Genomic DNA, 15,259 nt, shown 5'->3' with positions numbered 1-15,259 from the left:
TTCAAGTGGTTCTTGTTAGATATGAATCTATCAGAACTTGTCTAATAAAGTAATGCTAGGGAGAAGTCGCTCATTGATGCTGGAAAAGTTTTACTTCTAATTTTTGTTTCAGATCTGGCCAAAGCAGCTTGACATCTGTGTTGTTTAGATTTGTGGGACTCCAGGTGTGCATGCGGGAGCTCTCCTTCCCATTAAACCTTTAAATAAAGGTTCTAATAAATTCCCATTAAAATAAGTAGTAACCACATTTAATGACCAGATTGTTGGAGTGTTAACAGCCTGTTAGCTAACAAACTCCTCATTAACTGGTGCTAACTTCTCCCATCTTGTTTAAATAATCCTTTAACATCAGTCCTGTTTGTATTAGGCTGTTCCTGTAAAATCTTCCACTTCTTCTCTTTTTTCTTTCATTGTTATCCTGTACAGTCCTATTTTTCCTGTCTTACTGTTTTCCTCTATTGGTGCTCACCACCAAGAGAACAGTTTTATTTTCTGTTGCATTTTTTTTTCTCCCGAATTTATCTTAAAATCTCTGCTTGTTCAGTGAATTAGGTGACAAACCCCTGGAGGTAATTCAACTATGGAACATAAAACTCACAAATCAGTGAAGCTGTGGGCTAGATTCTGATTACGTACAGAATTCAGATGAGCTTGGGAAACCCATTTGTATGCTGTTAGAGGAAGCAGAAATCCTGTCTGTAATTGTGCAACAGCACAAATATCTTTCTGCAAGTCCAACATCATGACTTATGTGTGAAGAACTAGATCCTGTATGTTGTAAACCTAGTTTGGCTGTAGCATTTCTTTTATGCTGCCAGCTGTCTTGGTTTCTTCCTATGGAAAGCAGAAGAGTCAGTTCAGTTCAAGTAAAATCTTAAACTCTGGCTGACGTTCAAATCAAAGTTGCAGTCATCTATTCTTTAAATAGGAAGTTGTGGTGGAGGGATAAAAGAGGAATGAAGAAGGGAAAAGGTGTCTCAAACATATTTACTGTGTTCTTTCTGCTCTGATTCAGTAGTAAAACTGGTGAATGGGTAAGCAGGACCTCTAGAAGTGATCTGTATTTCTTATAGCTCAAAGCAGGATCAGCTGAACCCACATCACAGCTGATGTGTCTGTCTGAACTTCTTGAAAGATCTCCAGGAGCTGCAGCTTTCTTGGGCTTCTGCTCTTTTGCTGTAATTTATTACTGTAAATACCAATCTGAATTTTTCCTACTGCAGTGTAGGCCCACTGGTTGTTATTGTGTACCAAAGACACAGCAACAAATGATTCCTTCTTTGCAGCAATGTGCTGTAGACTTGAAGATGTTATCGTATCTCTCCTGAGTATTCTACTCTTTAGTTAAAATAATTCCAAATCTGGCTTCTCTCCAGTTGATATTCAGATACAGGTCTTAGTTCTTAGTGAAGAACTAAGCAGAGATGTAACAGAAAGGTTGCTCTAGGTATCTTAGCACTCGGATATCTCTTTGTTGATCCCAGTACAAAGTATTTGTTTTTACAGGAGCAATAGCACGTCCTATGTAGGATCAGCTCCATCCCTCAGATGCGTCTTTGAAGATCTGCAGTCCAACAGTTGATTACCACCTTGTAGTTGTGTAGTTAGTTATTCCTGCCTATCTTATACTCGACTGATTTAACGCCATCTTTTTTATCTTTTTCAGTATGCTGAGTTGGTATAATAGGATCTAATAAAAAGATATGGAGATTTTGGAAATGGTCCAGAGGAGGGCCACGAAGATGATCAGGGGGCTGGAGCACCTCCCCTATGAGGACAGGCTGAGGGAGTTGGGTTTGTTCAGCCTGGAGAAGAGAAGGTTGCGGGGTGACCTCATTGCAGCCTTTCAATACCTGAAGGGAACTTACTCCCAGGAGGGGAGCAAACTCTTCGAAAGGGCTGATAATAGCAGGACTAGGGGAAATGGTTTTAAGTTAAAAGAGGGAAGATTTAGGTTGGATGTTAGGGGGAAGTTCTTTACTAGGAGAGTGGTTAGGTCCTGGAACAGGCTGCCCAGGGAGGTTGTGGATGCCCCGTCCTTGGAGGTGTTCAAGACCAGGTTGGACGGGGCTCTGGGCAACCTGATCTAGTAAAGACGTATGTCTGGTGGCCCTGCTAGGCAGGGGGGTTGGAACCACATGATCCTTGAGGTCCCTTCCAACCCGGGTCATTCTGTGATTCTGTGATTCTGTGTGATCTATACTCATGGAATTCCCACTGCAGCTTTGCGCGTGCAAAAAATCTGGGTTATTCAGAGATGCATGCGTAAATATGTGTCCTTCCTATAACAAACAGTTTTTAACCTGTTTAGTGTCATTCACTGCAAATTTTACAGCTTAGTTACTGCCTTCCTCAATAGCTAATAAAATAGACTGTAAAACTTCACGTTCTCTAAACCGAAACAGAGGATACTTCTGTTGTTTTGTTTCATTATGAAAATGAGGTTTGTGATTGAGCTGTCCCCCCATCTGTTTGTATGCAAATCCTTCCCTGATAACTTAATAACCCTATTAATTTGATGTGGAGGCAGGGGCCTCACAGGGACCGAGGCTTCCAGGAGATAGGGGAAAATGTATGAATGGATGGAGAAAGGGGAAGCAGCATCGTCCTGCCCAGCAGACACCAGCTACGTGGCATCTGGTGCCTTGTGCCTGCCTGACACACAGTCTACTTGGAAGGGGGCATGAACTGATGCTGGGGTTGTAGAAGGTCATCATGATGCTGGGGGTCTGGGCTGTTGTCCACTGGAAACAAAGCATTGATGCTGCATGAGCCATTTGTTTTGTCATAGGTTGTTTTGTCACAACAGAAATCAAAGCTAAGATTGTTCATAACACTTCTAAAATCTTTTTTCCCCCACTGTTGTTGTTGAAGCACTGAAGGGACCTCATGAGGTGTTGACTGAATATTCGGGTTTTGTGCCATCCCTACACATCCCAAGCAGGCATTCATTTAGGTACCCTTGTAATGGATAGAAATGGTTGGTTAAAAACGACCACTTCTAGAATTATACTGTGTGATCTTCATAGTCAGAAGCTATGGATATCATTCAGGTCTTTCTGCACATTTTCAGGCCACAAAGAAGAGAGGACCGAGCGGCTCTTGTGCTTTATTGCTTGTTAATTCTTAGCCATGAGACAATACGTGCATGCTTATGAAACATATCTGTGTATGCTTTACAGTAGTAACATCCAGCAGTTAAAGCAGATGCTGTTTGAGTTTCCTGGTCGTAGGATGTCATCTGATTTTTCCATTTGCATCCTGTTACATGCAAGGAGGAGTGCACTGGAAGGGGTTCAGCAGTTGGATGATTTACTGCTGTACTTGAGCGCTGTCTGTTCAGCCACGTACCGTCTAAAACTCTCCTTCAGCAGCAGACTCTGTTGTAAATAAACTGTCCGGCTTAACTGAGATGTCTTTTGAAAATAAACACAGTGCTTAAAGGGCTGCATATGCTTTTCACAAAGAAGCGATGGTTTCGAAACCGATGCTGCAGATTGTCAAATTCATCTTTAGATAGAGATGATGTATTTCAGCCATTGGGCGATTGCAGGCCCTAAATACTGTCTTGCAAAAACAATTACGAAGGCTGTGGCTCTCCGGGATGGAGAGGTTGGAATTTTGACTCTACCTTTTGTGAACTTTCCATAAAGCAACAACTTCCAAACTGCTGCTTCTTCCAGCAGAGTTAGACGTGTATGTTCTGAGGGCAGGATGAAGGTCTGAGTCCAGCTGTTTCACAAAACCCCGCATGGAAAAAGTAACTGTGCTGTTCAGGCAGGTCAACCATGGTTTGCAATTCAACAAGACTCTTAGTCACCCGGCCTCCCACACCCTGAGAATGTAGAATGCAAAGGCTTTAAAAATTCACCTCTGTTAAAAGCCTTGAGAAAAATCTTGTAAGACCCATCTGAAAATGGAAGCTGCAGCAGAACTGTGTCATTTGATAAATTATGTTCTTCTCATCTGGGCACTCATCTGGCTTTACATGACATACCCATGAGGCAGAATAGAGTTAGTTTTGTTACATGGCTGGGAGTAGAAGGTTTGAAATCTTGCGTCAGTAAGCTATTAGATTATACTGGGTTTTAAGTACCCCAGCAGTCTCAGTGGAATATGCTTTCACTGAGAAGCCGGATTGAGACCTAAGGACCAGTCTTCTAAAGATGCCTATAGAGATACCAAAGCATATAAGGTGCAGGGAGGGGTGAACATCAGTGCCTAGTTTGCATCGTTTTGCTGCTCTTTGTGCTGGCTTACCCCAAGCAGTGAGTTACAGGTGTTGATCTCATAGTTTACAAGAAGTGACTCTGTGTCCTCATCATTGGAAGAAGAGGTGCACGTACAGTTGCAACAGAGAGAATAAGTCTTTAGTTGCTCTTTTTTTTTTTCTTGACTAGCAATCCATCAACAAGTAATTTCCTCATGCCAAGCTGTCATGACAGCGGCTCCTCTCATTTTACACAGGGCATGGGAATGGTAAAAAGCTGTAACCCATGTGCAGCTTAGGTGAGGAGGAAAACATGAAAGGAATTGCTTCCTGTGTAGCTGGTGAGCAGTGGTGGGATGGCTGCATGTGATGTGCCTTTCTGCAGAGATCTGTGTTAGCGGCGGCTTGGATTGAGCAGATGTTGGGGCTATTGTGGTCACTCTTCACCTTTGTCTGCAAGGTGCATCAATCACTGTAATTATAATGGGACACGGAGCCAGCAACTGAAGGAGAAAAATCAACCCAATCCTAGGAACAATCTTTCTTGATGAATTCTCTCCCTTAAATCGAAACAATTCGCTGGATAACCCAGCTGGGGTTCATATGCTTTTGATTACTGTGGGCTATTTAGCTTTACAAAATGACATGCTGCTTAATGGACTTTTAATGGTTATAGGTTTCTCTCTCTCTCTCTCTTTTTTTTTAATGAGCTTCACCAGTTTGTTACTAATGCCCTGTAGAAATCTGGCAAAGAGCCAGACTTGATGTTACAAATTTTCTGGTTTTCATGTGGGATAAGTGCAACCAATGCAGCCAGTGGGGATGTCTGTGTTACCAATCACACTGTAATGCCATTAAATAAAAAGGAAGAAAGAGCTAATTGAGTACCCTGCAGTCCTAATAATGGCATACTCAAGGATGATATAATTAACACTTTGCAGCTGAAGTCTCACAAGAAGTCCTGTCTGTTGTTCAACCCCTGACAGACGGAGCTTCTTAAAGCTCACTGTGCTTCCCTTGCCTGCTGTCAGGTTGGCGTGTCAAGTGAAGGTTGTGCCCACTGTCATGGTGTAGATAAGGCTGCGTCCTTCTCTGCATGGAAGCCGGCGCTCTTCTGATGTTTGCCTAGATAGAAAGCTTTTCAGCAGTGACTGTTCCAGTTTTCACATGGTCCTCAGTAAAGGCTCTTGTTTATTTTCTGAGTGTGAATACTTGGTATGTAAAAAAAGCATTTGTTGTTTGTTTAATTGGAGGAGATTGCTGTTCTGCACTTGCTAAATGATGCCGTTCCAGAGCAAGCTGGAAGCACTGGAGCATCTTAGTGGATAGTTCTTAGTGACTTACAGTTCTGCCTAAACTCCTTCTTGAGCCTGGACAGTTACAATGGCTTTGGCACGAGCCCTGGCTCAGGTACAGGTTTTAGGTGACTCCTTGGCTGAGGCTTTAGTCTCTGCTTCCCTATTGCATGGGTGTGCTGCAGTGCAGATAGGCTAAGCAGGTGGTGGCTGTGCCAAGTCCTGCCTTATGTCCCTGCAGAGGAGCCTTGTTCACTTGCCTTGCAGGCTCTGGATTATGTGGTTAAAGAACAAAATCATCTGTTATTCGAATAGGTGTAGTTATTATGAGATTAGGAAGCTGTATTTCTCTTAATTAGGAAATAATGGATGCTCATCCATTTCCTAACTGCTATCTCAGGACAAATACAAAGGAAGCATAACAAATATTTTAGCACTTATTTGGAAAGGAATATAAAGTCATATAAGGATGGGCTTCCAGCTTCATGCGTAGATCCCAGAATGGATCCATCACTTTTCGGACTGAGAAAACTCAGCTGACTACAAAGAGTGCTCCTGCTGGAGCTGATCTTTTCCTTGGGCCTTAAGACAGGCTGAGGTCATGTTTGAAGAGATTGTGGTGCTTATGCAGCCGGAGCCTAGGCAGCATTTTCTGATCACAGTTAACAAAAGCAGCATCACAGTGTGTTTTTTGGCCTTCCCTTAGGGCTGTGGTTTAAGATGCTCTTGGCAGCACGGCCAATTCCTGATAGTTTAATAATTTATTTGTGTGAAAATCTAAGCGTGTGAAATTCTGGAATGCCAACAGTACTGTCAGTTTGCAGTCAGCTCTTGGTTACCATGGACAAGATGCAGGGAAGAGCTGGAATAACCTGCATAAAGAGAAACTATGCAACACGAGATACACTGTCTAAGTTCAGCTTACAGACCGTAAGGCAGCAATATAGCTGGGAAAGGGAACATCCTTGAGACAAACTGTAGAAGTCCAGTATTGACCCGAGCTGATAAGTGTGCATAGCTCAAGCACACTGACCTATCTGATCAGCGTGCTTCCAGACTTACTTTGGCTCATGAGGAAACAGCTACTGCATGTCTACTCTCATAGCCCAGTTAATTCCCTGGATGGATATTTCATCCAGGGACAACCAAGAGCTGATAATACTTCTGTTTCTTCTATACACAACTGCAGTTTGTTTTGAAAACCAAAGGAGAAAACCCCAGCATTGTAGACAAGATAGCGGTTGAGCCTGCTAACTTACTGAACGGTCCAAAGTTGATGTGTGTATTTTATTCCCTATTTTCTTTTGCTTTGAGATTGCAGGACTTCTTTATGACCAAAGCAGGACAAAAAAAAATAATAACATTCCATAAATAACAGCATGAACTGATATAATCTACATGTTCATTTGAATTACTTCATCCCTTTTATATTCACTTCAGCAGAACGCTCCTACCAGGTGATGAATTTGGCCAAATGTGCTTGGAAACGGCAAATGTAAATGAATATCAGGGGTTATTCAAATGGAGGAAATCTCAGCTCCTCAATGTGAGTATCTGTGTCTGTTCAAAACCTTTCAGACTTCCAACGTCAAACATTTCCAAAGATGTGCTACTTACCAGCTGCACTTGGGGAGCTTGATGGAAATTGTTTGAATTACCGTGATGTAAATAGCAGCGTTGTTGAGTGATGTCTGTGTAATCCATCTGTGGACAAATAAAAGAGAGGCGTAATTCATGGAGCAAAGCAGTTTTAATTTCAGGTTGAATTCTACCAGAGAACAAACACTGACTCTGCAATAAACAGGTCTGAAAGCTGGCTATCAGTGGATTTAGCAGCAGTGTTTTCCCAAGGTTGCGTCTCCTACCTTGGATGTCCTCATGCTTTTCAGAGTGGTAGAATGGGGGGGAGGTGTTTAATGCCACTTCAGTGGCTCCAGCTTGCAGCTTTTTGCTCTGGCACAAGCTCTTTCTCCTTAAGGATTCCAGCTGCCATGACGGGCAGTGGCATGGAGCAGCTGAGGCTCCAACACACACTTGGGTCTGCCATCTCCACAGCATGAGCATTTCCCATGGAATTGGGGCAGAAATGCCTGATGCTGCTGCTTTGAGGTCTGCTGCCAGGCACCTGAGTGACATGTGGGGCAAGTGTCTCCTTGGTAAGCAGCAGGAATCGTGATGACCCTGTCTGGTCGCTGATGTGACCTGCTAATTGCTTTGATGCGTGTCTGCCATCTCCAGAAATAAAAGCCCACTGGAGTACAGGGGTTTCAAACACAGCACAAGTATTTGCACTGGGCTGTTTGGAGCCGCTGCAATCTGCTTTTTGTCATCCTTGTGTGGCTTAAACTGTGCGGCTTTCAGCAGCACTGGGACTGAAGCACATGTAAAAGCGCGTTCTTTTTTCCTCTTTCTTCTCTCTAAGCTGTCCTTCAAGGTTTTACGTCATTTACATTCAAATGATTTGTTCCACATTTTAATCATTTCCTGTCTGAGAAGGAAGAGTGTGGGGCTTTTCTGTTGTGCAACAAATGTATCTGCAAACGTATCTACATAACTACAAGGCTGAATCTTACCTACTCAGGCTGGGATTTCTCAAGACCTGTGCTTGCTAGTATAAGGTGTGTATCAACATATGTTATAAGGTGTATATCAACATGATAGTACTTGGTTTCAGTTATTATTATTAAGTAGCTTTGAAAACCACCAATGTATTCTTCAGGGATTCTAAGGTGGAGGAGTCACTCAGGTGTCTCAGATCCTTGTACAGAGGAGGTGAGGAAGTCTTGTCATTACACTGACCTGCACTTTGTCTCCTAATTAGCTCTTTCTTTTAGATTGCAAGAGGTACACCGAAGCTAACATAGGTGCTTCTGTTAGATGGCAGTATAGTTGGGGTGTCACTCATTCTAAGCATCCCAGCTCTCCCAGACAGTCTATTCAGTTTTAGTGTTATGATATTTTTGAGTAACTACTCAGGTGTCATTTAGAGCTCTGATTCTTCATTTAATTTGGCCTTCTACCCTCCTGACAAGGTTTGATTCTCACATGTACCTTATTGCTGCATTTGAACCAGCTGAAAGACATGTAGAAAAATGTCTTGTAGGTAAAAGTTTTTGGGAAGGAGATCCTCTACGCAACCCAGTTTGGGCTTCTTGCATGGGCTTGTGTGGAGCCAGGAATTGGACTTGGTGATCCTTATGGGTCCGTTCCAACTGGAGATATTCTGTGAGGAGCACTGCTTAGTTGTCCCACTATATGCAACTTGGCTGCTTCTGAAATGTGCCTGTGAAGTTGTGAATGAGGGGCTGGATGGTGCTGGCAAGAAGGGGTGGCATTTGGGGTTCCAGTGCGTTATCAAGAAGATGTTTCAATGGCTGGCTTCAGCTGGTGGCCTTTCTGCCACTTGTGGGACAATGAGGTGGCAATCCTGCCACAGGCCTGGGTAGGAGAGCCCGTGGGCTGCATTAGGCAGCAAAGATTAAAAGCAGAAGCTGGAGCTTTGAATGAAAGCAGTGACTTTTTGAAGATGGCTTTTACTTGCTGAATATTTTTTCCCTTTAAAATTCCGTGCGTGACTTTCTCTGTCAGGGAAAGAAATAATCTGTCACTAAATTGTTGCTGTGACTAATATTCTGTGACTAAACATTGTGAGTCCTTCAGCTCAGGGAAAGTGCTTTAGAAGCCCTGAACCAAGGGATCCTCTTTAACAGGGAAAAAAAACAACCAGAAGGGCAGTGAAGCTCCTCCCTGACCACAAGCAAGGCTGGCAGCAGTGTGAGCATTTCCAATGCTCCATATTGCCCATGGAGGGATGTCTGTATGTCTCCCTGGGGAGGAAGAGGGGAAGTAATTCTGCATCACCAATACTAACTAACGTTGGTAACTGATGCACAGTGTGATATCACCATGACATTAAAACAACAAATGCGAGTCTTAACTCGGCCGCTCTGAGTTCAGTGTTTCTAAGGGGTAAGAAGAAAAAGTTAAACCATTTTAGTGTGATTCCTGTCCAAAAGCTGGGGTTGTCTTATACAAAATAAGGCACATACTTACCCAGCTGAATTTTAAATCTCCTAACAAAAGGCTTCGTAATGCAACCGAGCTCTTTACCCGGTGTGAGGGAGTTTAATCTCAAGTGGCTTTGAGGTTTGCTGTGAATGCTGCAGTGCTGTCAGCTGGTGTTGTTCTCCCATAGGAGCCAAGGAGTTCGTAGAGCTTTGTTAATAACTGTGCATAATGTAAATGCAGTCGGTGGCCCTCAATCCTACACGCTGATGTTGTTTTCTCTAACTTAAACTTATTCTTAACCCTTCCTGCAAACAGGAGATGGGTGAAAGCAAGCCTTGGTGGCCTGCACCAGGGCTCTGTGTTTTTCTATACCCATTTGTGGTTTTAACATGAGACCATAGGGTGGTATGTATTTCAGCTGGGCACAGAAATCATGCTGACTTACTGCCACTTCTGGCAGCAGAGGCTCATGTTGTACCTCCTGCTATGGCTCAGTCCTCATGCAGCTAAAGCCCGGCTCACTTGAATACAAATCACTCTGAACTGAATTCTCCCTCAGGAGAGTGGTGTAGTGTCACTGGGGTAAATCATGTGCATCAAAAGCCCTTATATGTGAAAGTTTATTTCCATATCTGGCCAGCTTTTCTATTCAACCACTTTTATCATCTTGTAATAGAAATGTTTGTTTATTTTTTCAATAGCACTCTACACTATACAGGAACCACTTCCCTGAATAGAACGGCTCTTTTCTAAGGAGATTTCTTTGATAGAGTTTTGACTGGCCTCTCCTAGCTGCCATTGCAGCTTCATAAATAAACAGGGACACGCATGCCTCGGGTCTGCCTGGTAATGGAAAAGTTAGTTTTCTCCTGCTCTGCTTCTATTTTATCTACCTCCCTGTATTTCTGAATTTCATGTTAAATGAAAGCTCTGCCTTTCTGCATGGTGCCTAGGTCGTCTCCTACTGATGTATCCTACAGTGAAAGTTCTGAATGAAAACAGTGAGGTTCTGCTGGGTCACTATTGAAGAACCAATAGATAACTGCTCACACAAACTCTTTTCTCTCTCTCAAGCTGTGGAGGTGTGACAACCTGTCAGCATCTGCGAGTGAACAAAACTCTGAGATGGAGCAACCTTTATATGCACATGAGCTGCTGCTGACTTCCCGTTTAATCTGTAGCTTTTCCTGGCTGGAAATGCCAGGTGATGGAATTAAGCAGTTGATAGAGAGATTTAACATTTTGGGTTGCTTAAGAAGTACTTGTCAGGGGTCCTTTTAGTCTCTAGTGTCTGAGAATCAAATTTGGCTACTGGGCACAACAGTGAAATTTCTTGTAGTTCAGTTTAAGTCCTTTGACATTTTCTTGGGTAAATAAACCCCTTTTTATCGTTTTCAGCATCTTACATGCAATCCTTATGCTAAGAAATAGGATGCAAAAGCAGCTGTCACTCAGCAGTTTAAAGAAGCCTGGGTAATACAATAAATCAGAATTCAGAGAGGTAAGAAGAAATCAGAGAGGTAAGAAGCTGCAGCTTGGATGAAGCCACAGGTGCAAGAGGTGACTGATGCCAAGTTATGCATCAGTCTTAGGAGCAAATCTTGCAGGCAAACCTCAGTGACCTGACATATGCAGAGTATTTCACGGATAGATCCCAGTCTAGAACAGCTGCTTGTTGGACCGGCACTTACAGCTGTCGATTCACTGGCCCTGGGCTTCCCAGCATCCTGGCCTGTTAGAGAGCCATGCAGAGCTGTGGGAATAATAAGTACCTCTGGATGGAGTGCTGTGCTTTACATTTCCTTCTGGAAAAATCTGCCTTTAATTTGTAGGAAATTTCTGTAATCAAAGGAAACAGAGTCCAAGTTGCACTGCTAATAATCAAGCTTCCAGCCTCAGAAACGTGATAAAATACTTTTAGCCTGGACTATTTATATTTTTCCTCGGTGCAAGTAAAACAGCGGCATCTCTATCTGGCCTGACGTTCTTCCTGGAGCGTCCAAAGGAGCAGAGGGCTGGGAAAATGGCTCAGCGGTTGGTTCAAACACCCCATGCTTCTCTCGTTAAGAGAGAGGTTTGGAAACATTTCCACAGCTCTAATTTGATCTCTGGGAAACTGAAAGGTTAATTGCACAATGTACAGGGGCAAAATAGATTTCCAAGAACATCTGGCACTATATTATTGAGTCTGAAATGAGATTAAAGCCATTTTTCTGGGACACAAGCTCTTGCCAGTCACCACGGGGAAGGTGTACAAACTTTAACTGAGTTATATAAAGACATGGTGTGTATATTTATACACATATACAAACACACACGTGTTGAGTGTATATATATATATACATATTTCTTTTTATCTATAGCCTGCTGTATCTGGGCTTGGTTTTACAGGCTTTTCTTCTCACTTTGTTTCCATGAGTCCCCATTGTGGGGCACTTTGCTTCCTGCAGTAAGGTTGTGTTGGAGGACCTGTGCGGCCTTATCCATTCAGTTTAGAAATGAAAAACTGTAAAGCATTTTTCCATTCTTATCTGCCCACCTCTCTTTGCCAGCCATCACTAACCTGATGCCACAGTGTGAGGCAGTACCAGGGGACACAGCAATAGCTTTTGAAAGTCACCAACGTGAAAGATCAATGCAAACATTCACCAGCTCTTAAACATAAGCTTCAACCTGAAGATGCTTGGGAGAGTAATTAACAGTGGGAGAAACACTTGTCAGAAAAATGCTAGCTGTGTGTGAATTTGAGGCAGGTGGGAAAAGGATTTGCCCTTTTGTTTAGGGTGGGAGCTGGTGAGGAGGAGATGAGTCACTGCTTCTAAGGGAGCTTTGCCTTGCCGAGGTTGGCTGTGATCTGCACTCTCTTTTCCAGCCTTTCTAGGGATGAAGGAGGAATCAGTCAGCAGAAGATATAGTAATGAATAATGATTGCAGGATCATCTCTTGTACTGGAGAAGTCCAAGTGGAGAGACCCTCTCTGAGCCGTCCATTTCCCCAAGCGGATGGCTCACTATTACTGGCTTATCTGCCTGATATGTGACACTCTGGTATCTTCAATATGTCACAAGTTCTGACAGATTTGGCAGGTCTTTAGCTCAGGGATCAGTGCCGAGCTGGTCGAGTGAGGAAACTGTAGAGGGCAGTCTGAGACCAGCAGTGAAAGGATGCTGCGCCTGCTGGAGGTGCGTGGGTCTAATATCTGCCACCTGTGGGGAGAGAGTTCCAAGGGGAGAAAGAAAAAAATATATGGGAAAGCTGCTCTATTGGATTTACAGTAAAAGTCTATTTGGCTTCGCCTAAAAGAAATTCTTTACAGGAGTTTTTTTTCAATTCCCCCCCCGCCCCTTCCCCCAGCTCCCACTGTTTGAAAACAGCTAAGGCTACCACTGGCTGAACGGCATGTTTTCACACTGTAGTCACTCTTCAAGGGGGAGCAGCAAGTTGTGTAAATCCCTCTGCTGACAGTTGAGATGATTTTCAGTCCATCCACAATGGGTTTGACTTCACTGCGCAGTGAATGAACGCGACAGCAATTGGGGAGGCTTCTTCAAATGCTGCTTTGCTGCTTGCTGGTGCCTCGAGGTCGGCAGAGGAATCCTGGTACCTAAAGCAGGATGCTGCCAAAGTAATCAGCCATCATGGGTGCAGTTCCCTCGTGAGGAGAAGGCAGGTGTGCAAAACAGAGCAGCACAGAATCTAGGCAAGTGTTTCTTTGCTTATAGCAGAGGAGCAAAGCAAACTTGTGGCTGGACATCATTTTCTTGTGCTGTTGGCCATCTGCAAAGCATGGGGGTTTGGTGCTTGACCCTAGCTCCTCACGAGAGAACACATCTGTACTGGTAAGCTGGGGAAAAGCATTGATCCTTTCTGATTCTGAAGTTATGTCAGTAAAGTTTTCAGCTTCTTTTGTTTCCTGCAATAATCAGAGGAACAAAAGCTGTCAGTAAACACACTACTAGCCAGTTCTCTTCCCAGGATCCGACGCTACCAGCTTGATTTCTGTAATTACTCTTCTATGCAGTTAGGATCCATCATGCAAATTTTACCCCTGCAAACACTATACATATTTTTATTCATCTAAATATGGAAGTTTGTGCTTGTAGAGATACCTGTACTCTTCAGAATCTACAGAATTTGGTCCAGAACTTAATTTGATTTTAAATACCCATTCTTTCTAATAAGAGTTTGTATTTAGGAGTCTCTATTATGCAGCTGCCCTGGTTTTGAGTCAGTCCCTTTGCTTACAGTCTGCGTGGTATTTCTTGCCTGTCTTCTGAAGGACTTGGTAGTTGCCATTATTAATTAAGCTTCACAGTGCTCCCATGAAGGGGGGAGTAGCTTAGAGCCTATGTAAACTGAGGCAGAACAAAGCCAAGAGATTGTTTTCCCTTAGGTCTCACGGCAAGACTCTAGCAGAGCTGGGAATGCAACTCAGCTTTCCTCATCCCCAGCTCTCTTCTGTAACCATAGGCAAGCTGGAGCCAATTAAACCCAGGCAAAGGCGGGTACGACTCCTATAGCAAGCGGGGAGAATTGTGCCCATTGCACGAGCTCTGCTTTTGGCCCACTGCCTGCATGCTCCTAGAATAACAGACATATGGAACATGTTGCCAAGTTAGGCCCTTAAATCAAGCTTTTATAAATGAGTTCAGGAGGAAAGGAGACATATTTTATTTCTACAGAGAGAGAGCGGGATTGAAGGAGGTGGTGTTCAGCTAACCCCAAAGGGGGAAGGTTTATTAGGCCAAGTGGCCTTTTCCTTCCCTGTAATGCTTTTGGTTCATAACTAAGAATTCACTTTGCAAAAAGATAACAAAATACCAGCCCTGCTTCCAAGTACATGTTAACACTTTCACTTCAGGTGATCAAATTCTGGTAGGGACCCGTGCTGTATCCCAGCTGTTTGAGCAGCTAAGCAAGAGTCTGTGGTACCGCCTGTGCAGGAGGAGGGAGGAGAGCTCCATTTTTAGGCTGGAGAGCACATATTCCACGCGGACCTCTTTTGCAACAGAGTAGGGGTCCAAGAATCCACTTAAGGCAAAAGAATGCTGCCATGTTAAACCCTTGGCTGTAAGCCTCAGTCAATTGCCAGCATCAACAATTGCTTTTCCCATGAAAAAGGACATTTTCTGCTCTGGTAATGCGAACATTTTATAATCGGAGTGAAAAAGCTGCCATAAGGCTTTGCAGAAGCACATGCCTGCTTTTAAATTGGGGCGGACGGTGCCGATACAGGACATGGCTTTTCAGTGCCAACCTTTAGAGAGTTAAAGCATCTGCAAGCCTTCTTCATTCCCCCTACTTCTGAACTCTGATCAGGTCAGAGGTCTCTGATCAGGAGAATTTTAAGCATACACACTGTTGGTTTAAAAGACTTCCCAGCCCGCTGTTGTACCTGCATCTCCCATGTGCTTTGGTAAAGTGACAGTGAGCGAGAGAGAGAGAGACAAGCTGATTTACGGCAAGGATGAGATAGATTGGCTGATTGTCTTTTAAACTAAAAAAAGGAGAGGAAATAATCTAATTTGTGTGCATTAGGATCTCTTGGAGCCCTCCGAAACATGCAATAAAGAGCAACATATTAATGTCGGTGCTTCTGGCTAGAACTAGCGTAGCCCTGCATGCTCAGCCAATCTCTGTAGGGCCATTTGAAGCAGTTGCAGTGCCTTTCCTCTTCATTAGTTGCAGACATCTTTGGCATGCTTAATAGGCAGAGGTTCAGTGTTGTCCCCCAAAGTAGATGCAT

Source organism: Excalfactoria chinensis, chromosome 3 (genome assembly GCF_039878825.1).
Source record: "Excalfactoria chinensis isolate bCotChi1 chromosome 3, bCotChi1.hap2, whole genome shotgun sequence".
In the NCBI taxonomy this organism is placed as follows: Eukaryota; Metazoa; Chordata; class Aves; order Galliformes; family Phasianidae; genus Excalfactoria; species Excalfactoria chinensis.
The sequence above is the reverse complement of the archived record's forward strand: the minus strand, read 5'-3'. Positions refer to the sequence as shown.